Source organism: Chinchilla lanigera, unplaced genomic scaffold (genome assembly GCF_000276665.1).
Source record: "Chinchilla lanigera isolate Chin_1 unplaced genomic scaffold, ChiLan1.0 scaffold00020, whole genome shotgun sequence".
Classification (NCBI taxonomy): Eukaryota; Metazoa; Chordata; class Mammalia; order Rodentia; family Chinchillidae; genus Chinchilla; species Chinchilla lanigera.
This window is the reverse complement of record NW_004955421.1, coordinates 14,670,030-14,694,379: the sequence shown is the minus strand read 5'-3', so window position 1 is coordinate 14,694,379 and position 24,350 is coordinate 14,670,030. Positions and strand designations below refer to the sequence as shown.

The window sequence follows — 24,350 nt, the reverse complement described above, 5'->3', positions numbered from 1 at the left end:
CTGTAAAGGGAAAAAAATGTCGAACATTAATCACCTTCTAGGGCCACAGGCTGCCCTCTAAGTACACTCTAACCCCCTCTTCTTGAGCCTCTTGACTGCTAATCTCCTGGCCATCAGGAAACTCTGCCCTCTGACAGAAATGCCTCTAGGCTAAAGCCGGAGACAGCTTCATAAAGCAAACTGGGTCCTTAAGGGTGTTAACTAAGCAGAGGGAGCTGCTTTCGCAGAGAAACGCTTCTTAGCCACCCCTAAACATTCATTCAGAAAGAAATGAAGACAATGAGTCCAGTCAAACAAGTGGAAGAGCTTAAAGGCACAAACTGCTATTAACTCACCTAAAAGACAAGAAGGTAATATTTAAAATAAATTCGGTTTTCCCCCCATCTACTCCCCTTCTATCTCTGGCAGTTCAGTCCGGTGCTAAACAATCACCTCATTTAGAGCATGGTCCTATTGCCGCGAGCTGTGGGATACAGCTGAGCTGTATACCTTTCAGCTCTCCTCGGGCTGTAGTAAGACAGCCACTCCTTTGAAGAGTGGTACAACAGAGCCAGGTGATGTTTTGTTTTATTAAAAAAAATAAGTTAATAAGTTGATATAGTACAAAATTTCTAAGCTCTGAAGGGTCTCTTTCTCTGCCCGCAAACTAGTACTGCTGTAATTTAGCAGGATTGCCTATAAAAGCAAGCAAGGAACATAGATGGCATTATACTGTACTTAAAAGGAAGAACAGGGGTTTATAATTACACAGCTGATTCTTGAGAAAGCTCGCAGACAGCTCCAGAGCAAATACAATATGTGCGCTGTTCGCAGATCACAAAGGTGCCTGGAACCTGGAAAACCCTCTCTTTCATAACCCCCTCCCCCTGTAACGCTGCCCACCTCTAGGAGGAACGGAGGTCCCATTTGCAAGGCAGGTGTTCGGGCTCAGAAAATGATATTGAAAAGCATGTGGCTTCAACGTACTTAATTGAAGCACAGCCTCAGGGTGTTCCTGGCTTTCTCCCCTGCTTCCAACCCCATCCCTGAATCCAGCCAAAGGCTTTCTCCAAAGCTCCTTATCTATCTGAAGACAGGGTCCACCAAGGTGGAACACAACTGCCTTTAGTCCTCTCTGAAATTTCATTACCTAAGAAAGATTAAACTGATACCAGAAAGGAAGAGACTTAACATCAAACATCATGCATTGAGCCCAGAGGAACTCTGTCCCAGGCCATTGTTTATTCTTCTGGGCCTATTTACCACCCCTAAAACCACTTACTATTCTATACCCCCCTGCCCCAATTTCTCTCATGTTTGTGAAGAGGACGTTGGAGCCTCAACCACTCACCCTTGAGTTTTTATGCTTTGCGTGGCTTCCCTTGCAAGGTTACTCACTTTAGTAAATCTGTTAGGGATTTTTTCATACTACTATATTGTCTACTGTCACTGTTTCAGCACACTCAGACTTCAGAGAAAGTTTGAATTTACACAAGTCTCCCCTCCCAAATACATGCCACCAGCTCTGTGCAGAGACACATAAGACAAAGCTCCTCCTAGAATCTCAATCTCTTCTTTTCCTCCTAGAAAGTGAAAACAGCATCCTTCCCAGTTTGAAACATGAGAAATGACCATCAAGCTGTATAGAAAATCAATCACCCATCTTGACAATATTTGCAGCTGGGACAAAAATGTGATGTGTTAAAAAGATGAAGTACTCATTGAAGCATACAAGTTTTAAAAGAAAAAGTTCAGAACGAGAAAAACATTTGACAAAAATGAGCACTGAGTTATGGAAAGTGCCCCCAACTTTCACAGCCTGGGTGCAGTCCCTGGCTCTCCCAACCCGCAGTGGACAGAACAGAAGCAAGGCCTTGAGATCCCCGACTCATTCCACATTCATGAGGAGAAGATGGGCTCTACTGCTCTGTATTGATCAGTATGGTTTTTCTGCGCTTCATTAAATGGATCAAATAAATTTTTATATGTAATTCAGCAGTGACTGTGTTTGAAATTATACCTTTGGCTGCCAAAGTACTTAGTTATGCAAGTTTGAAAGTTCAGGTAAAATATTATAGAAAGGAAGACAAAGGAGGGGCAAAGGAAAGAGAAAAGGAGAGAGAAACCAATCTAAGTTACCTTGAGTTATGCTGTTATCATTCTGCAAGGAGTAACTGCATGTCCGTTAGAAGAAATTACAGATGTGTATGCATACCTAGACCCCCGCGCGTGTGTGTGAGCACACACACACACAGAGTCACACACACACAATCGTATAAGGAGCTGCCTGTTTGCTGCTAAAATCTTTCCTTTTCCCTCACCCACTCTAAACCAGAGAAATGAGCTCTCGCTGCTATTAAGGATGGGAGAACAAAGCTAAAATTAAGATTGATTAAAATAATATAATTTATATATTTAACTAGAAGTATCACACAAAGCCACTCACAATGAAAGCTGTTGTAAAAGGACAGTTCCTCTATCTAAACAAGTGATGTAGGCCAAGCAAAACTGTATCCTTGAGACCTAAACTACATCCTGCCTCATCACCACGTATACGTCATGACCACTGCTCATCTTTCTGGGTTCCAGTGTGCCAAACAAAATCGCTAAAACACTGACTTTTAGCAGGGACTTTTCATGAACCTTTCTCTCTGCACATAAGATAAATCAGGGATCCAAACCATACAAAAGTTTAAAAGAAAAGCGGCCAGGACAACATAAGTAGAATTCGAAGACATTTATTTTCAAGACAGTTTGCTTGTTATAAGCCAACCATCAACACTAATACAGTGCCTGTTGCACTGACCAGCATTCAGCTTTTTAAGATCCTGCTCAGTAAATACACTTGACAGAAACCAATGTCTCTTTATCCCACGCCATGCAAAATTTTAAAGTTCTGATATCTTGTTGGTGTTACATGTACAGTGATAGCTCTGAGAGCCATCAATAAAGAAATCACAGCCCTAGATATTAGTGAAAATTCTGTAGAAAGAATCATGAAGCTGAAGTACAAAAAGCATAAAAACTATGACTAAGCCAAGCACGACACACATTCGCTCCACACTTATTTTCAATGCCTCCATTAACAGGGGTTGCAAGACTGTCAAAACGTTCATTTTTGCTGGCCTTAATCTGCACTGTGATGTGATGTTTTGGGACACGACTAAATTAATACTTTCTTTAGTGGCATCATACGGTCATGCATGCTTGACGAATCATTCTCTAAAATGCCAATTTTCATTCAATCATTTTAGCAAAGAGGGCTCCCCTTCTTTCAAACCCCAATGGAAAGCTTAATACAGTATCTTTCCAAAACCATTAAAAAGAAGAATCCAGAGGATGGCTGCAAGGGCCCATGGGATTAGAAATTATTACATGACTAACGTCTGCTATGAGTGGGTCTTTGTAAGGAGTTTCACTCATGCTTCTCTTACTTATTTACTCTTTAGGCTGTAAACTAAAAGAATGCATGTATGCCCTGTGTGTCGCAGAGATGCAGGTGTTCATGATGACAAAGCCATAAACAACAGGAAAAAATGTCCTCGGGGGCCCTTGAGACTGGGGGATCTATGCTAAATGCATCATGTGTCACAGCTTCCCTTTTCTACCTGCTCTCTGGCCCAGGAAGGACACTTGTACAGAACTGGTTCATGGACTTTTTTGTTCCAATGGCCCCTATCTGAGTTCACTTCATGTATTACATCAAAGGAGCAGGAGGAGAAGTGAGGTCCAGCTGGGTGTCCCCTCAGTTTTCTCCTGCGGGTTACAGGTGCCTCTTGACTGCACTGTTCCTCTAAATGACTCCCTTTTTCTAAGTTCTAGCAATTCCTTCCTCTCCTGTGCTTCAAGGTCATAGCACTGCTACGAGCCCAGCTTACTGTCCCACTGGGCTTCTCCTTGCACCAGGAGTCCGCACACTATAGCCTACAGGACAGATCTGATCCAAAGGGTGTTTCTGCTAATAAAGTTTTGTTGGAAGCGATACTTACTCACTTAGGTACTATCTATATCTGCTTGTATTCTAGAATAGCAGAGTAGAATACAAAGGCCGCTCAGTGTGCTCAAGAGCCAGGGCCCCCATGGATACTAAAACCCACCGACGCTCAAGTTCCTTACACAAATAAGGGACTTACATGCAATATTTGCACATAACCAATGCCCTTCCTCTGGTATACTCCAAACCATCTCCAGATTACTTATGGCACCTAGCACAATGTGCCGTATGCTCTGGAAGTAGCGAGTATCAGTAAATAGTTACTATGTTGTATTGCTCAGGGAATAACGACAAGAAAACGTCTGCCCATAGTTAATACAGATGCAATTTTTTCAAAGTATTTTCAATTTGTGGTTGAAAACTTGAATGCAGAATCTGCAGATAGTGACAGCCCTATACTTGAAATAGGTCATGTGGTGCACACAGTGATATATTTACTATCAACCCTTTCCAGAAGAATTGCCATTTCCTGCCTCATACTCTTCCTGTACCCTTCAAAGCAGTCCTTTAACCTCTTCTGGGTGATCCTATTTATGCGTGCCAACTGTTGCCCCCTATGTACTAACTATGATCCTGAGGTACACAGTCCTGGGCTACTCCTGTGAGGACTGTTAGTTACCGTAATTATTCACTGGTACGAAGAAATGAGGGTAAAGAAATTTAAGATTCCCCTAGAGGGAAATGTGTAGGTGAAAGGGAAAGAGAATGAGAATGAGTTATGAAAAAAGAAAGGTGAGAAAATCCTGCTAAAAAAGGAGTGTGTGTTTGTGTGTGGGAGGTGTGGCTGATTTTTATGGGTGAAGCGCTCGAAATCTGCTAATACACTGAGGATCTAGAGGAACTTTTTTTTTCTTATGTAAAAGATAAATGAATGGCACCCAAGAACCTAAGTTTGCTTTGGAGACTAATGAGGAACAAGCTTCTTTTGCCATATCTGGCTCTTTGTGCTTGAATATAAGAAACATCAATGGTCCTTTCATGAGTTAGAAAGATTTTACTGCAGATATTTTTGTACATTCACCAGTTGTGTGGAAAATGGGAACATGGGTTGCCAAAGGAGAACTACATGTTAGTTATAGCTTTTCCTAGCCAGTTCTTATTGCCTAGCTTTTGAAAATTAACTCAGTAGTTCCCAAAGACAAAGATTTTCCAAGTTATGCCAATGGTGGACGGTCCCTGCTAGGATCCAAATGTTGATGTCCCCCTCAAGTTCATATGTTGGAACCTAATAGCCAATGTGATAGTATTTTAAGTGGTAAGATGTAGGGGACATAAGTAGCTTTGAAGGCTCCACCCTCAATGGAATCAGTACCCTGAGAAACTGAAGCAAGGCTCTCCTTGCTTCTTTTCCCATGTGAGGATGGAGCAACAAGGAACCATCTTTGAAGCAGAGCAAGCCCTCACCAGGCAAGGAATCTGATGTTTCAATCTGGACAATCCAGCTTCCAGAACTGTAAGCAGGATATTTCTATTGTTTTCAAATTACCAGTCTAAGTATTTATTATAGAAGCTCAAATGAACAAAGACAGCCCCACTCCATGGGGTCTAAGATCAATAGACAGCTATTTAAAGATAATAAATAGTAATTGATTTAAGCTACCAGTTAGTACATTAGATGTGCTGAGGTCTGTACATATATTTTATGTTCTGTTTTTAAACTTACAGATTCCAACAAGCTTATTTTTAAAATATTACTATGACTTCTATTTTTTGGATGAGAACATGGAGGTGAATAGTGCTGAGAGACACATAAATTTGGAACTGACAGTCTGGCTGTCATCCAGGCTCTCTCAATACTGCCCAGTTTAGGAGTGGACCTCATGCTAGAGAAGCAAGAGGCCTGCCCCTGAGGACAGACAATAACAAGGTGTGACTGGGAGTCTCCTGAGTCACAGCATCACTGTCCTTGGAGCTCCCAGAGTTTTAAAACTATTCAAATAGTCCCAGCCCTACATGGACAGAAACACAACTGGCTCCATGGGGTCTATCTATCATATCAGGCATAGAGTGTGTATGGCTGTATTTACATCATCATATTTCTACTAAGCTCCTTCAGACCCATGCAGAAAAAGTGATGCATTTCAAACTCCATTAGAGATGCAATGGTTCCAGATAAATTTAACCTGTGAAAGGAAGGCCCTTTACATTTGTCCCTAAGTCACCTCCTGTCAGTATCCATGTTATTTGGCACTTTGCAAGCTTGCATCATCGTATTCGGTGAAGCATTCCCGTGAGTACTTATTCACCAAGCTGGAAAACTGATGGAGTCATCAAGTTTCTCAGCTGTCCCTAGGACCCTGCAAAGAACTGAAGGATCCCAACAGAAGTTTGTGGGTGGCCGCTGGGAGTCAACGAGTCCCACAACTGTGCACACATGTGTGAGATGGGATAAGGGAGTTAAGAAGGCACAATATTTGGAAAGAAGCACTTTCATCAGGTCCTTATGGAGGCCTGTGTTCCCCAAGCCACAAAGGATCTCTGCGCTGAGAGACAGAGAAATCCTCCATCGAGTCCTATCAGGGGCTCGTCCAGCTACACAGGCTCAGGCAGAGGCAAACACGTGAGCATTTTCCTTGCTCTTCCTCCTCACAAGTCTGAGACTTCCCATTCCTCTTTGCTTAGGGCTTTACTCACCCCTGCCCAAATGACCGTATGACATCACCACACTCTATTCCCTCAGAGGGGAAGTTGACATAAAAAGGCTAAGCTGGACTCTAGCCAAAGGGCCTACTTACTCAAGTAACAGGGGGCCTCCTTTGGGGCCACGTCACCTGAGGCAGTTTCTTGACAATCAGCCTACGACTCAGAATAGGGCTTTTATTTAATCTTGCCTTGTGTCTGCTCATGAAAAATGCACATGACCTCTTCCTATACCTCTCTGAACTGTGGCTGGGTTATTCTCTACAATTGACTGTATTTTGCTATTGCTGATATTTTTCTCAAGTGGCCTGAATTGTATCTTGCTTTATAATAGTACAATTTATCTCAAACTAACTCTGGAATATAACACGGCTGACTTTATAGTATCCAGTCAACAACCTTGACGTAACACACCAGAAGCAATGAGCAACAGGTTTTATTTCAGTAAAATGCCACTTTTTAGAGGGAGGGGAGATAAATTTGGGGGTTTGAGGTGTACCTAAGTATAAATTTCCACAGTTCAAACACACTCCCACATAGAAGAACAGATTTATGCAAAAGTATAAGCAACATTCCTTTGGGATTCTTCATAGAAAGAGGGTGTGTATGTGTGTGTGTGTGTGTGTGTGTGTGTGTGTGTGTGTGTGTGTGTGTGTGATTTCTCTTAGCTGAGTAGGCAAAGAACTGATGCTTTTTGCAGTATGTTTTCCCAACATTTAAAAATAAACACTACACATTCCATGACCAGCTTTCCTTAAATGCTAGCTTTTAGCACAGACCACCATGGTAATACTAATAGATACCCAACAATGCTACATTAGTTTTGGAATAAATATGACTCTACTCTGAGAGATACACCTTTCAACAGCCAACTATCATTATGTGTGTGTGTGTGTGTGTGTGTGTGTATGTGTGCTCATCTAACTATGGATATCTCATTTAAATGTTTCTGATTATAAAGACATATTTTCTCATTGTGGAAAATAATTTTTTAAAAAATTCCATGAATATATGTTATACATTTAACTGCTTAGAGTCCAATATCTGGAGTTCAGGAAATAGGTATTAGGATATTGTTACAGTTCTGTTTGTAGGCCCTAAAATTGCAAAATAACAGAAGGACATATCAGTAGATGCTTCACTGAATAAGCTGGGTGACCTCCACATGATAAAATTATGTGCATTTATTGAAACCAACAAGCTATATCACATCTGGTGAAGGAATGGCCATGACGCACTGTTACAGTAAGTGTGCTGTCAAATGAGAACAGTAAGATCGCACAGGGGTAAAGACAATGATCAAAAAAGAAAAGCAGCCGCTGACATCCCGTATGCGTACTATGTAGCTTTCACTTTAAAGGATGCTGGTGAAGGGTACAGTGAGCAATGTGCCAGGGCGCACTCAGGACCTCGGGGCTTTGGGGCAGGAAAAGAAAAGAAGGTAGGTGGAGATGTGTTTTCTTCATTTCAAAATTTCTATTGCTTCAGTGACTGTTGCAACACCACACAACATTACAATGGTGGGGGTGGCACGTTCAATGAAACCTATTTTTTTTTTTTTTTTTTTTTTTGATGAAAGACATGTATGCGACAAAACGATCTCAGAATCTACTTTCTATACTCCAAGTTAGACCACTACTGGCAACTTGTTATACAGAAATTCTTACTATTTCCTACACCTATACTAAAATAACTTTTTAAACAAATTTTCAAGCAGAGCACGGCTGCACATGCCTATAATCCCAGCACTCAGAAGGATGAGGCAGGAGGACTGTCACGAGTTCAGGGCCATCCTGGGCTACCTCAGTGAGTTCAAGGACAGCCTGAACTACATAGTGAGACACTGCCTCAAAAAAACAAAAAAAGTAAACAAAACTAAATTTCTCTTTTATATATAATCAGTATAAGGGTATCAGGGGGTGGTTTTTTTTTGGTTTTTGAGGCAAGAGTCTCACTGTAGGCCCAGGGTAACCTCAGATTCCTAGACTCAAATGATCCTTCTGACTCAGTCTCCCAAAGACTGGGACTGCAGGTGCACTCTCATGCCTGGTGTGGCAGTTTTTATGATGATTATGGCTTGTGTATGCATACACAGGGGGAGCGAGAGAAATAGGTAATATGCTTTTCACTCAACAGGCTACCATATCTGATGGCATGATTTCTGGCTATGTGACATAAAGCAATGCACAAAGAGTCAGATGTAGTCTTTGGATCCTGTCATCCTCTGTGAGGGTTGTGCGACATAAGGCACATAACCAAGTCTCAGTGGTGTCACTTGTAAAATGGGAACAAGACTGCCTGCTACTGCAGTACGGTAGGGGAAATGACAAGAAATAACACATTAGGTCAACTAAATTCTCTGCCTAAATCCCTAATGTATGACTCACAAGTTACAGGACATTCCCGACAAATGGAAATCATCAATAATAATAATGATCATGCCATTGACTTTGATGTGTTCTAAGAACTCTTCTAAAAACTTCTACAATTTTGAAATAAGCCAACTTATTTGAAGTAAGATTGATTCTCATTTTTCTGACAAGAAAACGAAGGCCCAGAAAAGTTGAGTAACTTGCCCAAAGTAACACAGCTAATAGTATCAGAGCTGAGAGCAAACCCAAGGCAGCTAGCTCGCCCATATCCCCTCCACGTAAGGGTAGGGCTGGTGTTCAGTACCGTGACTGCAGTGGGATTTGATGGAAGTTCTTCCTACATAAGCATTTCTGTGGACCACATAATAGCAGATGAATCATACTGGCTAAAACCGCTTAGAGTAAGAGTCAATATTCTCAGCCTTCATTTCCAGACCTTTTCACTTGGGGATGTATGTGTTACCTCACCTGGACACACTGAGCCAGCCCGTTGTGGTGTTTAGCATTCTCTCCCTAACCCCCTTGTATGACTGTCAAGTCACACTCCACAAAGCACATTTCAGCAGCGAGGGCTTCTCTTCTTCCCACGTGCACCTCCACTCCCCTAACTAAAACTTAGTAAGAAGCAAGAAAACCCCACAAGTGAAATAGGACAGAGTAGCTTCTGGGCTATATCCATCTGATACTATAATCCCATACTGGGTCATGGCCAGAATCTGTGCCCCAGGTAGTCAGCTCAATATAGTAAATATTTTAATTTACGATGGAATGAGTGGGCCCATATAGGCTCTGGTTATGAGAATCCCACAGCCAGCTTATCAAACACACAGGCCATCCTAAAGTCATGAAACAGGAACTGATTTCCACTCTCCAGAAGCCAGAGACACGTAGCAACGTATGTACCATCACTTCTGATACTCTCCTAAATTAAATCAAAATGGCACTTCAGTTTGCTTAAAAGTCTAGAAGTTCTCACTCTAGTTCTGTGCCGTAGGTGGTCTGTAACATTAAATCACCAACAATTAGCTTTATGTTTTCACTTCCAATGTCCCTGGAGTTTTCTCTTTCTGACAAGGCCAGGACATTTTCTCTGTCTGGTGTGGTAAATGAAAGGAGAACAGAGAAAGAAAAGCAGTCAGTCCATTTATAATCGGAGGGCTCTACTGCCCTCCTCTCCTGGCGTGGAGTCTGACATGCTGTTATAGCAGCCTCTTCCTCGATGGCTACCGAACTTCAGGTGCCACAGAGGAGATGTTGGGAGAAAAGGGAAAGAAGAAAAGAGGAATGGGACCAAAAGAATCACTTCTACCCAGCAAAGAGGATAATCAAAGCCAGACCTCTTTTACTTTGGAGTTGAACTTGAGAGCTAAAAACATATTGTCTTCAATAAGGCAAATGGCTACATTTCCAGCACAAGTTATCAACTTTTATTTCCTAGTTGGGTGCTCCACGTAATGACGTGTATATGTGCAAATACATATATGTGCTGTGTATAAAATGAAAACTGATTTAGAAAAAAAGGAGAAATATGGTACTAATAAAGCCCTGTAGTTTGTTATTCTGTAGTTACTTGAAACAGTTATTTTGATAGAGTCCCCTAGCCCTATGCTCTCATTTTAATTCTAGTGTTACTAGAAGAATGTTCTTAAACAATAGCATTCCATGGCAGTCCCTGTAAGGTAAATACAAAAGCTATTTTATCAAACACCATTGCCTCCTATGTTGAATATCTTCATTCTTGTTAGAATCTCAAGATAAGCAAACAGCTGTATGAAATATACTCAAAATTTATGTTAACAAAAGCAGCTAATTATGCAGATAGCCTACTACTATCCTTTCATATTCTTTAACTGAAATATCATTTACATTACTAAAAGTGCATCTGAAAAAAATTTTGTCATCCCACACCAATAAAGAACAAAGAAATTGCAGTGCTTTTATCGTTTCCTTTTGAGAGTCAAGTCACAAACATTTTTTGCTGTTTTCGTTTCATAATAAGTTATTGTAATGTGATTACAGTCTTCCTCTATTTTTGAGAGATAGCATTTCAGCTTCAAGTTGGCTGGTGCAAAAGTACAAAGGCAGATGCCCTGTTAGGTCTAAACATTTTTAGTTTTCTTTCTTGGTTGAAGCATTTAAAAGAATAATGAAGACTGATGCCCTATATTGGTCTTGCCATTCTGAAGCTTAGGAATTCAAGTTTTAAAGTTTCTGCTAACAAATGTTATTAGAAAATGTCTTATTTAGGAAATGTCTATTAAGATAGTCCTAATTTGGTCTTTTCATTTATAGTAAGATTCGCATTCTGTAAAGCTTAATATTCATTCAACAAGACATTTATCATTAACTTGTTAACCTTACTAGTTCAACAAAAAATAAAAATCTCAAACATTTTTGATAAACTAATGAGAGTAACAAGCCAAATAAATCTGTTTACTGCAACAGGTCTGAAGCAGCATCCCACTTGTCACATCCCTTCTTGGTTGTAGTCTGGCTGCAAAAAGCCATGAAGACTTTTCCCAAGGCCTTTGGTTAATGCTCTCATTTGCATTTCCCCTTGGAGAAGCTCTTAGAAGGTTCCACTGTGGTTTATCACTTCACCAAGAGTTCGGCTTAATTAAGCAACTGTGGCAAAGAAATTATTTCCTTGACATGCGTGAAAATTCCAGGGCAATGATACTGTCTAAACTTCCACAGAGGAAAATGGTGTTCTCAAGACACAAGTGGGCAAGAGCATCATTCAGCCAGGAGTTGTTATTGTTTTCACATTCTTAATACCGGCTCTGACAGAAAGATAAGATTCAGACAATGAAGAAGGAGAGGACAAAGGTGACCAATGTTAAACATTTTCCAAATATGGTGGCAAAGACCACAGCTTCCTGAGCAAGAAGCACACATGCTAAAGGAAATTCATACTCTGTCTCGCAGAAAGTAAGTTAACCACAAATAACTCAATTTCCTACATCTTACTGCTACAAAGGACTAAGAAAAATGTTTACTTAGAAGATAAAGACTGGAATTCATAAACATATCAGACATCTTTTATTTATTGTTTTTGAAGTTTAGTTTCTAAAATCCACTGTGGCATACCAAAAATTCAATTTCTGATTTTCTTATGATGCCACTGTATTTGATCTTTTTATTTTAAAAGCAAAATTAGGGCTTCCTCACAATTTCTCTCTGGCAAGCCCATTCTCTCCCATGCTTCCAAATAAAGGAACTCTCTGTTCCCAAATTCCTCCTGGCACTGGGAGAGACATCTATTTTAACCTGCTACTATTCTCGTATGGACAGCTGGCAGATTCCCCTCGTCTACAGGAGGTGTTGTCAAAGTATCAAATGTCCTCCAGGCCCCATGACATACTGTCACCTGCCTTGAATGCTTCTAATGTTAGACTGCCTGCCTTTTTACCCTTATAAGCTGATCATGTGACTTAAAACTCTATCTGAGTCAGGCAACAGATATTTAGTGATCCAATACTCTGCATCAGACATGGTGCTAGGTACTGGGAATACAGAAGTATAGGGCTTGATCTTTGTGTCCCTGCTCTTGGGAGCTTATACTCAAGCAGGGCTCCCCTTGGTTTCTTCCACCCCCCACAAACTTCACAAGGCCATCTTTCCCCGGGGTGCAAGAGATGGCAGATTCAGAAGCCTGTATGAGTGTGACTTACAAAATTCCCAGCAGTACCTGGAAGACAATCATCACAAAGGCTACACAAAGCATCCATCCAAAGCATCCACACAAACCATCAGGCTGGTCCAACTCTCCTCAGTGGGAGAAGACACTGTCTTGCACACCAAAGCTCCATACCCAGAAACAACTTAGGTTTCCAAAAGCTGGACCTGGGTCCCTTTGTGGTTAGGCCATTATGATGCAAGTGTCCACTGGCGAAGGCCATCCATCATGAGTGGTATGCAGAGCTCATAACTTTGTATCAAGCAAGAAAGACATGGGTGGAAGGATGATGACAGACAGAGCTTATTTTTGCAAATAGAGTTAGATGGAGTACATTAGATCTGACTCCATCCTTTCAGCAAGTCTGGGATTCAGCACTGTCATAGGTAGATTTGGCAGACTCCAGAACAGACTATCAGGAAAAGACATCTTCTGGCAATCTATAAGGTATAGGTCTGTCTCCCAAAGCAGAACATTTTCAAGTGCTGGGTTACTGCTCTTTAGTAAGCCATAATATCAACTCAGTGGGTGGCAAAAAACATTCAGAGAAAAAGAATAACACATAAATATAAGACTACATTGCATATAGTAAGGACAAATACCTTACAAAACATTTTTTTTCCATTTTATACACATATAATACACCTGCTCACATTGCAGTGTTGCACTGGGTCATATGTAAGACATGTTTCTTGCTGTAGATCAGCACCAAAAATGTTTGCAAAAACACTCCTCTGAAGAGCAGTCTAGCATGATGAGCAATGAGGCTGCATCAATTAAAAAATATACATATACTAAACGCCTACAACTGGAATAATAAAGATGGTATAGTTTAAAAAACTATGATGACAATAAAACTGTTCATGAAAGAGGAATTATATAATTTCTCACCTATGACACCTATATTTACCTTGCTGTCTCTGAAATTCTTTAATAGTAATGAAATTTTTTCTCTTGGCAGTGGGATCTAATTTTTAAAGGATCCTGTTTCCTCCCTCACCAAACCAAAGCTGCTATACAAAGTCATACAGGTGAGTCCACGGGAGAAACATAAGATGAAGTGAGGAAGCATCCAGCATTACCTTAGGTGGCTCTCAGCTTTGCTAAGGACACCGCTCAAATAAGCAAGTCATTCCACAGTCTATCCAGCCAACCTGCTTATGTCCAGCACACAGATTTGATACGAGGCTAAATGATCACACAGCACCACTTTTTAAAATAAGCTTCAACAATTTACAGAAAGTGAACATATCCTATGTGTATCTCCTTCACGCATCTGTACAGTATGAACACACTCAAAAGATTACCCAGATGAAAAACAAAATGGGGTCCCAAAAGGCAGCCCTGAAGGCTCTTTCCAGTCACTGTCCAGACTGCTAATCTCACAGAATAATTTTATTTTCTAACAAAAAGAAAGCAAGGCCCAACACTCATATTCCTGCCCAAGCAAAGATTCTAGCTTAAATCACTTAACACTATTTCTCTTATATTTATTTGAATCGTTCTCTTCTATTTGTGACAAGTTAAAATAGCTTTCCAGTTACAGTCACAACATTCATTTCCTTTTAAAATAAGTTTAAGTTAAGCGAAAGAATGTTGCTGAAAGAAAAGTGTTAAGTACTTAGTGAAACAGGTGGTACATGTGAGACAAACAGTGAGCAGAGGCCGTATAACCGACTAAGTCTGGGAAATGCTCATGTAGGTTTGCTGACCACTGAGAAATTCTGACAGGCCACTCTGTGACCTTCTTTGGAGGAGACTGGATTTTCTCCCTTGCCCTGTGGTCTAGCAGAAAGCCAAAGTTTCTCCCTTGAGTAGTCACACAGTTTCGTGGTCACTTCTCTTGGTACATGATGTGATTTTCTTTTTTTTTCTTTTAATGCTGAGGATGGATCCCAGGGCTTCACATATGCTAGGCAAGGAGGTGTTGTCAAAGCCTCTGAGCTATACTTCCAGCTCTCTGCAATGTTATTTTTATACCCTTTGGCTTATATTTCTTACATGTACCATGTTAACCAAGATTGAAACCAGCTGATTTAGCATGAAAGGAAGCAAAATGAACAAGGAAAATTGTACGCATATACCAGTTCCCCAAAACAAACTATTTTGTAATACACACATGTACTAAAAACCTATTATTATTTTTTACCTATTGTTTTTTATATTTTTATCTATTATTATTATTTTTTTTTACCTATTATTATTATTATTTCAGTTCTAAAACATCATTTAAAACTTGGATCTACTCTAACAAAAGGCCACAACTCATATGGAATGCTCTTAATATTTTAACTGTGGCAAAAACAGTAAACACTTGTATGGACTTAACTTTCAAATTAATTAAAGGAGAAAAAAAATATTTTAATAGAAACAGCAACTTACTTCCTTATCCTCTTCTTTCTCAGTCAAGGACATTCCCTACATGTTCCATTAAATCTAGTAAATCTGGTAGGGCAGACCCTCTGCACTATATCTCTGAGCTCATTAATATATCAAGCGAATGAACCTAAACTTACCATGAGTGGCTTTACAGGTGTTTAAGTTCCATATCAAAACAGATTTTCTTGCCACTACTTTACATAATACTATCTGGTCTAAAGAGTCTCCTTTGATTTTTTTACATAGTATAAACAACGTTTATTAAATAGAGACTGTATTCAAAACAGCATAAAATTCACTGAATGTGTCCTGGGTTTGCCATGCGACTCACACAAAATGAAGGTAAAAATCTCACAGGATGCTAATGTGAAAACAAAGAAATGTTTACGTGTACAAGTGTGCATACTTCACAGATTCACTTATGTATGCATTTATAGCCCTCTGTAGAGTCACACATACACATCTTTTTTTTTGTATAAGCTCTTTGACCCCAACCGAACAAAAATATCTTATTTGTAAGAACACAGCAAATTAGAGGACTGGCAAATAATAGGAACTTGATTAAAATGCAAATACCAAAGATAAGGTAATGTTTTGCTAAAAATGATTCCACCAAACTCAGCATTTAATTTCCTTTCTCCGTGCGATCATTTGTCTCTCTACTACAGGGAAGGAGTCCTTAGATACCAAGAAGCTGTTAGGACATTTCAGTGGTGACTTCAAGAACTTAAAAGTCTAAGGAAAAGTATATTTTTCTAGTTCTCAAACTTACCTATTAATAACCAAAGGAAATTAAGGGGTTGCTAGATTGATGAGTATTAAGGCATTTCAAGAGCTCAATAAAAATATGCTGATTTTCACTCAGTTCCTTCTTTTCTGCACTCCCTCTATCACAATTCTATGCCAAGCCCCCATCACATGTTCACTGCATATCACGCAAGGTTCTTATAAGCACTCTGACTCAAACATTTCAAAGAATGACACAAAGCATCAGAAATCTAATAACAATGCTGCAGCAAAATCTTACTTAATCCTGTTTTAGTTGAACTTCTCCCATTTCATTTAAGTTAGAGTTTCAAACAAGTAATGGAAATATTATGTGTTCCACATGCATTTTTCATGCCCCATCAGATTCCAGCCTATAAGCTATTAAATCCATTCTTCAGTGATCACAATGATAAAGTTTTCTGTCAACATAATGCTTAGTATCAGTAAGGGTTCTATTTTTTATCTTTATTGTATTTTTCAATTTCTTTACATTGGTGCATTACATTGTTGTTAAGATATGAAAATGTTCCCCTAAAAAGAAATTAAATGCAACCTGCAAATGTGAGGAAAGATTTTGTTAAAGAAATAGAAATATTTCAAAATTTTAAGAAAATCCCAATTATTCTTGAATCAATGTAAAAAGGGAAACCCTAATCTGTTCTGGCACTTTTAAAATAGCTGATATTGAGTGCATAATTATTTTATTTTATTTTTAGAACACTTAAATCAGCACATATGCAATGAATTACCATGTTGTTCACACAAAGGCATAAATTAAAAATTGCTCCTGATTGATCAATTATCTTGATTTATACGGCCTTAGGAAGTGGCAGTTCTTACTCAATCCAGATTCAAAGGCTCACTATTTCAAAAAGAAGTCTAAGGCAAATTAAAATGGTCTATTCACGACTGTAATTTCAGGTTTATGAAACTGTGCCATACAGCCATCATCAAAGCATTGGCTTGCTGGAGGCCTGACCAGCCAGTCTCGAAAGACCGACAGGAAACAACATAAAACTAATCACCTGGTAAGCATTCATTCTGGGCCACATTTACAGTACTTGGGCACAGTCAATATTTTCTTCATTATGGAAAACCTATAATATACGTAACATTATCCACATTTTACAGAAACAAATGATGCTAATAAGATAATAAGAAGCTTGGCCAACAAAGAGTAGAACTACACTTCCACTGCTGGTCTGATTCCAGAGTCCCTGGTGCTCAACCACTGTATATGCTAAGCATCCTTCTAGTTAGCCTACTGTCATTGACCTCTGCATGGATCTCACATGTAAAATTCCCAAAGGTAGAGCCCATGGATTAGTTCTCTAAAGATCCTGACCTGTCTCTTATCAAGGAAAGCCCAATGCACATCCAAAATGAGAACACACACTACCCACAATCGCTCTTTTACCACGGCTACCGTACGAACTCGCCAATCCTGAAGACAACAAGCCACACTAGGGAGCACTCTGATTCATCCCACTAAGCAATATTTGTGAATCAGTACAGAGCCACTGTTTGGATACAGGTATTGATATTTCTGGCCAATGAATTCTTGAATCAACCTGTCTGGAAGCATATCATTCCTAGCAGACATCATTCTATGAAAAGAGCAAAAAGTTAATTAGTGATTGTTAGCAGTGACTTAGATCCACCTCAGAACTCCTTCAAGTATTAAAATAGAAAATATAAACATATTTAGTTTTTTTTTTTTTTTTTCATTTACTGGATTTTTCTTTTGAGGAATGAGGAAGTTGGTATGAAATCAAACCCTTTAGGGCTTTAGGTTCTCCTTATCCCTGAGAGCTGTTAAATGACCCACTTGGACCAGCAAGAAAAAACAAAGCGATGAAAGAACCAAAGAGCTACGGGGAGCACAAATCTCAGGAGAAAGGGGTGGGACCTGGCTCCAGGCAGTTTCAGTGACTATCAAAATACACAAAGGTAGGGTGAGAGTCAGAGTGCTCACTGAGTTAGGCAGAATGGGCATGGCAGACTGACATCAAGGCCACTGCCCTCCATTGTGAGGCTCAAGGGAATCATCGGTGTTCATTAGGAGAACTCAAACTGCTGTGGTCCAACCAGGGCAGGTGCTTAGAGCAGCCAGGGAGCACAACAGAATCACAAATCAGTGTTTGCACCAATTATTTCTCCATGAGTCTGTCTAATTAGAGTTCCACTGTCACCCCCCCACACACACACACACGTTAGTCTATATAAGTACTGCGGTAAGTTTTAACTTTCAAAACTATGGGGGAAATGATTAAAGTATGTAGTATGCATGCAAAAATCTGTCCAAATGAAATTGATTAATCTGTATAACCAAAATGCACTAATAAACTGGGAAAATACCTATTCACCACTTTAAAGGGTTCTACCCTCTCTCACAAACCAGTTTATCATTTAAATTAGACCATCCCAAACACAGCTTCCAAATTCAGTAAAAATGAGTCTAGCTCTTTTTTATCTGATAGTACAAGGCAAAGGCAAAGACACAAAGATTTAACTTTTTAAAGAAGATGAATCAGTGTTCTCAAATCCACATACTGAAAGCATCACCATGCCTTGTGTAAGGAAGATGACCAAAAAGACAGGGTATTTTATCTGCATTGTTGCCAAGGGTTTGTAGTGCTGTTCTGTTGTTCTCAGGAAATCAACCAAGATTTAATTTTCTGACCTAATCTTCACTCAAAAAACTTAATGAGAACACCAGTCATTTCTGATTTATTCTCAATTTTAAAATGCTTTGTGATCTAATTAAATCACATTAAGAGATGACTATGAGGGCTAGATGCGAAGCTTCTGTGGAGAACTCCTCATCAACTAGAACTGAGCTCTAATGAATAGGCACAGGATGGGAGAAATGCTTTGCCAGAGAGGGGCACCCAGATTACAGTTTTCTGCGGGAAAGAGGGAACCATGCCCTCTCACAACTGGTGCATACGTTCTGAGCATCTACAGATGAAAACATCTGCCTGCCTGCTGCCTGCCTCCCTGCCTGCCTGCCTCCTTCCCTCCTTCCCTCCCTTCTTCTTCTCCCACTGAACCACTCCCTTCATCTCATGTTAAGTACTTCTTTTCAAGAGGAAATCTATGAGCAGCAATAAGCTTTGTGATATTTAAAATTCAAAAGAAACTTCTAGCTCATCAAGTTTTTCACCTTTGCCGCTTTCTGGATTATAAAAAAAACTTCAAAAAATTCCAACATACTTGCAGTATGATTTTAAATATTTAAAGTACTCCATAAACTCCCTATCCAAAGTAACAGTAACAATTATAAAATGTTTATTAACTCAGACTATTTTTCCTAGGCAGAGGCTAATAAAATAAACAAATGGCATCATACCATATGTTCTATTTTTCAACCCACTCTTGTGTTTAACTGGTTTGAAAAGTTGTATGGTACAAAGCTGTCCATTTGAAAGTTTGGTTTCAATACCAAAATAGTAAGAAAAAAATAACAGTAATAAACAACTAAGTCTACACATAATTACATAATTACAAGGAGGTATGTTCAGTCATTAGAAATAGACACAAAATGTTTTCTTAAATTGTGGAGTATAAAGGGAATATTTAGTTTTAACTGATCATATTATTAACTTTTGGAAAGTATATCTTCCTGGAAAAGGTTAAAGTTTTTTCAAAAATCCAATAGTAGCGCTATATTCTTACCGTAACACAAAGAAAACAGATCTCAGAATTTTTTTTGCTAACTTCTGTATTTATCTTTCACAATAAATTTTTATATCCCATGCCCAAATTTTAACTTGAAATAACAATTGTCCACATTTACACTTTTTTGTTGTTGTTTGTTGTTTTTCTTCCAGTACCAGGAATCGAACTTACGATGTTGCGCTTGCCAGGCAAGCGCCGTGCCACTGAGCTAAATCACCAGCCCCTCCACATTTGCACTTAATAGCAAATTCCTTTGACATACATTATCTGCTCAGTCCACCTTCAGCAAGACCAGTAGGAAAGATAGATGGTAAACACTCTTCCCACACTACAGCTAAAGAAAGGCCCAACGTTTAGACTGAGTATCTGGGTAGCAACTTAAAGCTCTGTCTCCTGATTTCCTCTGACACGTCCCTTCTAATACGCAGCAGATGAAGTGCATTCTAGAGAAACACCATATACTTTTGTTAGGGCCCTCTATTGTAGTGTAAGCTCTAGGATAAAGTGAAAGCAATAAAAGTGCAGAAATAGAAGGTCAGCAGAAAAAGCAAGATGCTATTAAAGTGCTCACTCTATTTTACATTTGAAGACCGAAAGGATGGACTGATGTATTACCAAGTACACTGACATCTTATAAATGACAGTGCAGCAGTTCCAAAAACATATAAGCAGGACCATCCAGAGAGAGTAAACATGCAGCAAAAATGTCACTCCTTGCCTCACTTGTGCCCACGGCAAACATAATTAAATGGTCACCTATGCTCATCACCAGTAATCCCAGGCAAGGCCCCAGGAGTCTTCGACCCACAATCTTGGGTTATGTATGAAAATTGGTAGACAAGGTGAAACTCTAGTCTCTATCTTGGGAAATGGAGAGGTTGAGCTCATTACTAATACCTGGCATCTGAAACCTGTTTGCCCTGCAGTTAACAAAGAATCTTCTCAAAACAGCTTGCATTACACCAACTCTTTTTCACCAAAACACAATAGCAGGGGAACTAATGCAATACTTAAAGAAATTTCAAATTAACATTAGTACATTTTACATCTTAAATGAATAAATGCCACTAAATTCTTCACACTCCTCTGCTGAATATGGTCAGTGCAGATCAATCACCAGGGAAGAGCAATATAGCTTCAAGTTGTTGATTTTTAACATTATCAAAAATGGATTATATATATTTATGTTTGTTTGTCAATGAATTCCTGTGTGTAGTGGCGTAAAAAAAAATCAAGCCTTTCTTATTGCTATAATGAAAAGTACAATTTTAAAAATTCCTTAGTATATAGAATATTTTTTCTCCAATATCAAATCCAAATGTCAATGGAAATAGTTTAAAAATTTCTCACCATAATTTTCAATTCACTGATAATATCTAAGCAAAAATCAGAAATGGCCAAAGTAAGAATGAGCTCAGTTCTACAACTCATGAAGCTTAAAGACTTACAAAAAACACAGATGTGGACAGCTCTGGCCAGTCTGGAAAAGGAGGTCAGTGGAATTGTATCATGTGGGCATTTAAATTTCAGGCAGGCTGTGTCAAACAAAAAGTAGATGAAGAAATAATGTACTGAACAGCACGGGCCTCAGAGTGAATTTGCTCATCTCTTTATAGGTCTTGGTTTTCCTGTGCTCTTTTTAGTACAAGCATTTTGTCAAAGGAAGTGTTCAGAGGACAGGCCAAGTAATCCACATGGTAATCAACTGGGGGAACAGGTGATCCAAAGTTGCAGTATATTTCCCACAAATCCTAAGGATAAAAATCTTAAGGGATTTTTTGATGATAGTATTAACCTTATGGGATTTCTCAACTCTTTCTCCCTCTGAAGTAACTTACAGTGGAATAGGGTAGAATATGACTAGTGTAGAATGGATTAAACTAGCATCTACAGAGGATGGTGTTATACTGGTAAAGAAACCTGTTTCCGCTGGCTAACCCATATTGGGCACTGGGAAGATTCTTCCAAAGGTCTCAAACCATTGGAAAGAACAGAAGCAGTGTGGTTTGTGTAAATATCCTAGTGACACTGAAGTAAAGGAGCCTTGCGTTGTCTTTTAATGACAGCTCAGGAAGCAGACTGTTAGGTAGAAAAAATAAAACCACTGTGGTAGTTATGGATTCAAATGAATCCTAAAAGATAGTAGGACAAACTAAACTGGATTGCCTAAGTAGGAACAATCAAAGGTGGGGTCAGAAGGGGCTCACAGGCTATGGAGGTGATGAAGATACAAAAATATCAGGCAAACACCAAGTGGGGATTAGCTGCAGCTCACACAGTGAGGTAGGAGGTACAATGACAATCTGTCCACCGAGACTGGGCAGGGAGGGACACAAGGTACTAGTGATGAGCCTGGGCTCCTGCAGCCAGGTGGGCTGAGCAGGCATTTAACCTAGAGAAGCCCACCATTCCTAGCCACAGCTTCAGGCCTGTGCGGAACTCAGCTGGTGGCTACTGGTGTGTCACAGCACATCAGCACAGAGGCACTAGCATCTCCCAGCATCACCATGTCTTATGTCACTGAGTCCAAGCACCTATACACTGATACATATATTTTATTGTAAGTTACCTTATTTCTTCTATTACATTAGTATGTATAGTTTTACAATTCTATGTGTACATGTGTCTGCATTATATGCATATATATATCATATATATGTAAATAAAACGTGAATTTAATTCCATTATCACATTGGTGGCATTTCAAAATATTTGTCATTGGAGGGGGAATAGTTCTACCTCTAATATCATTGAAGATCACAGCTCTAGTGTCAAAAAACAGATATCAGTCAAAGCACAGTAACTGCAATAAGGACAAAACTCCACCTGTCTTTCTGGACTTTGCAAGAATTAAAGTTCTTATGGTAAAGTTCTGGTGGTAGTTTGCCCTCTCTCCTGAAAAGAGAGGTATCTGGTGGAAAACCAGAAAGTCTCTGACTTTTCTCAGTGATGAAACACACACACACACACACACACACATACACACACACACTAATCAAACTCATGTCTCTCGCTAATAAACTCAGACACAGACGAGGTGAACCAGAGAACATATTTTCAGTCATGGGACTTACTGTATCATGTCAGAAGAGATTAGAATTTGACAGAGAAGGGCACGGTGTGTCAATTGCAATTACACATATATCGCTTCTCTATTGTGATCATCCTTCTTTCCATCTCAACACTGGGCCATGATTAATACTTTACATACTGTCCAAAGGGGGAATGTGACTTACCAGAAACCGTACTGAACATTTCAAATACAGATCATCCTCTGCCAAGAGAAAATCCTGCCCAGCTGTAGATTTCTCATTTGCAAAACATAAGAGCAATGAAATTCCATTACTTAGAGAAACTGGCTGTCCCCCAAACCCTTAGCAACAAAGGCTGTACTTATCTTTTTGAACAATAGTCTCAGACATGTATTTGCTCTCAAAAAAACCCAACAGTAAGTAATGCATGTGAGCTCAGGAAAATTCACTCTCCTGACCTGGGAAGTACAAAAAAGCAACTCTAAAGCATGAGGCATAAAGATCTCCAAGTTTAAGGGCTCTTGTAAAGGCCAAAGGGGATGTAACGATATTAAGATCAAATCAAGTATCCTTCTGATGTGTGACTACACTGCACCCGGTCACTCATAGCAACGCGCCTTGTACCTTAACTCTTCCAGTTCATTTTTTTGGGGAGAGTTAACTATGTATTTTCCTGAGGATATATATTACCCTGAAGCATACTGCACAACACTGCAGAATTCTTTCAGATGAGACTGGAGAATTCAGACTTTGTTCTCTGTCTTCTTAATGTGCCTTTCCCTGGACAAGTATGTGGCCACCTGCCAGAGGGTTATATGAACTTCACTTATGGCTTAGTTCATGGTCAAGCTCCCACTCAGGCCAAAGTTTTGAAATGGGCCATGAAAGCACTCAGGAAAATACAGACACTACACAAATGTGTCTGGAACCATAAACACCTGTTGATGTCCATGGTCTTTCGTTTCCTATTTAATGCCCAATCTTATGGTGATGGCCTGTGGGTGAGTTTAATATGGAATGAAGGATATCATCTTGGAGTCTCATATTTACTTATTCTCTAATAGAAGAACAAACAAATTTGGTCCATGGATGTACCCATTAAAAAAAGAAATCAGAGTAGTTGAAAACATTAGCAAAATACTAATTCTGTAAATCAGACTTGGCAACAAAAGCCCATACGTGCAGACAACAAATCATCCTCTCCTTCAGCAACTTAAAACAGCTCAGAACACTGAGCAACCTCACTGCGAAGTGCCAGAGGGTGGGGCTGAGCAACCTACTTCCCCAGCATAAAAGATCAACCTGCTCTGCAGAGGTTTCAAATGGCGAGCAAAGAAGTGAAAACGAAAACACTGGTGATGATGTGTGAGTGACTTCTATCATCAACATTGACTTGTGCATATCTGGGTGATCAAGCCACACAAATGGGAACAAACGAAGAGCTAAGAGGACAAGTATAAAAAAAGAGAACAATGCATATGTAGAAATAATTGTATGCTTTGAGCTCTAAGGACATCAGAATGAGTCCAAAGCCAACAGAGTTATGCCCTGGTAACCAACATGAACAGAGTCACAATTTGTACAACAGGGATTGCTCATCTGGTTTTAACTAACATGCAACCCTCCAATGGTTTTCGCACAAAGCTATAACTGAAGCATACAAAACAGACACAAGTCCGCATGAAAGGAGCCAAATCATGAACATGCCACTCATAATCCAGCTTCTCTATAGTTAACACAAACTTAACACCCAGGCAATCAACACTCAGTCTGGTCCCACACGATCAGAGAAGTGCACCAACTACCCAACCATCCACCAGCTGAGG

General features: G+C 39.6%; 1 protein-coding gene across 1 annotated transcript in view; it reads right to left on the bottom strand.

The window, feature by feature from the left end:
- Pdzrn3 (PDZ domain containing ring finger 3) overlaps positions 1–24,350 on the bottom strand; it is a gene marked incomplete in the record, with an annotated part of 230,324 nt that overhangs the window by 184,380 nt on the left and 21,594 nt on the right.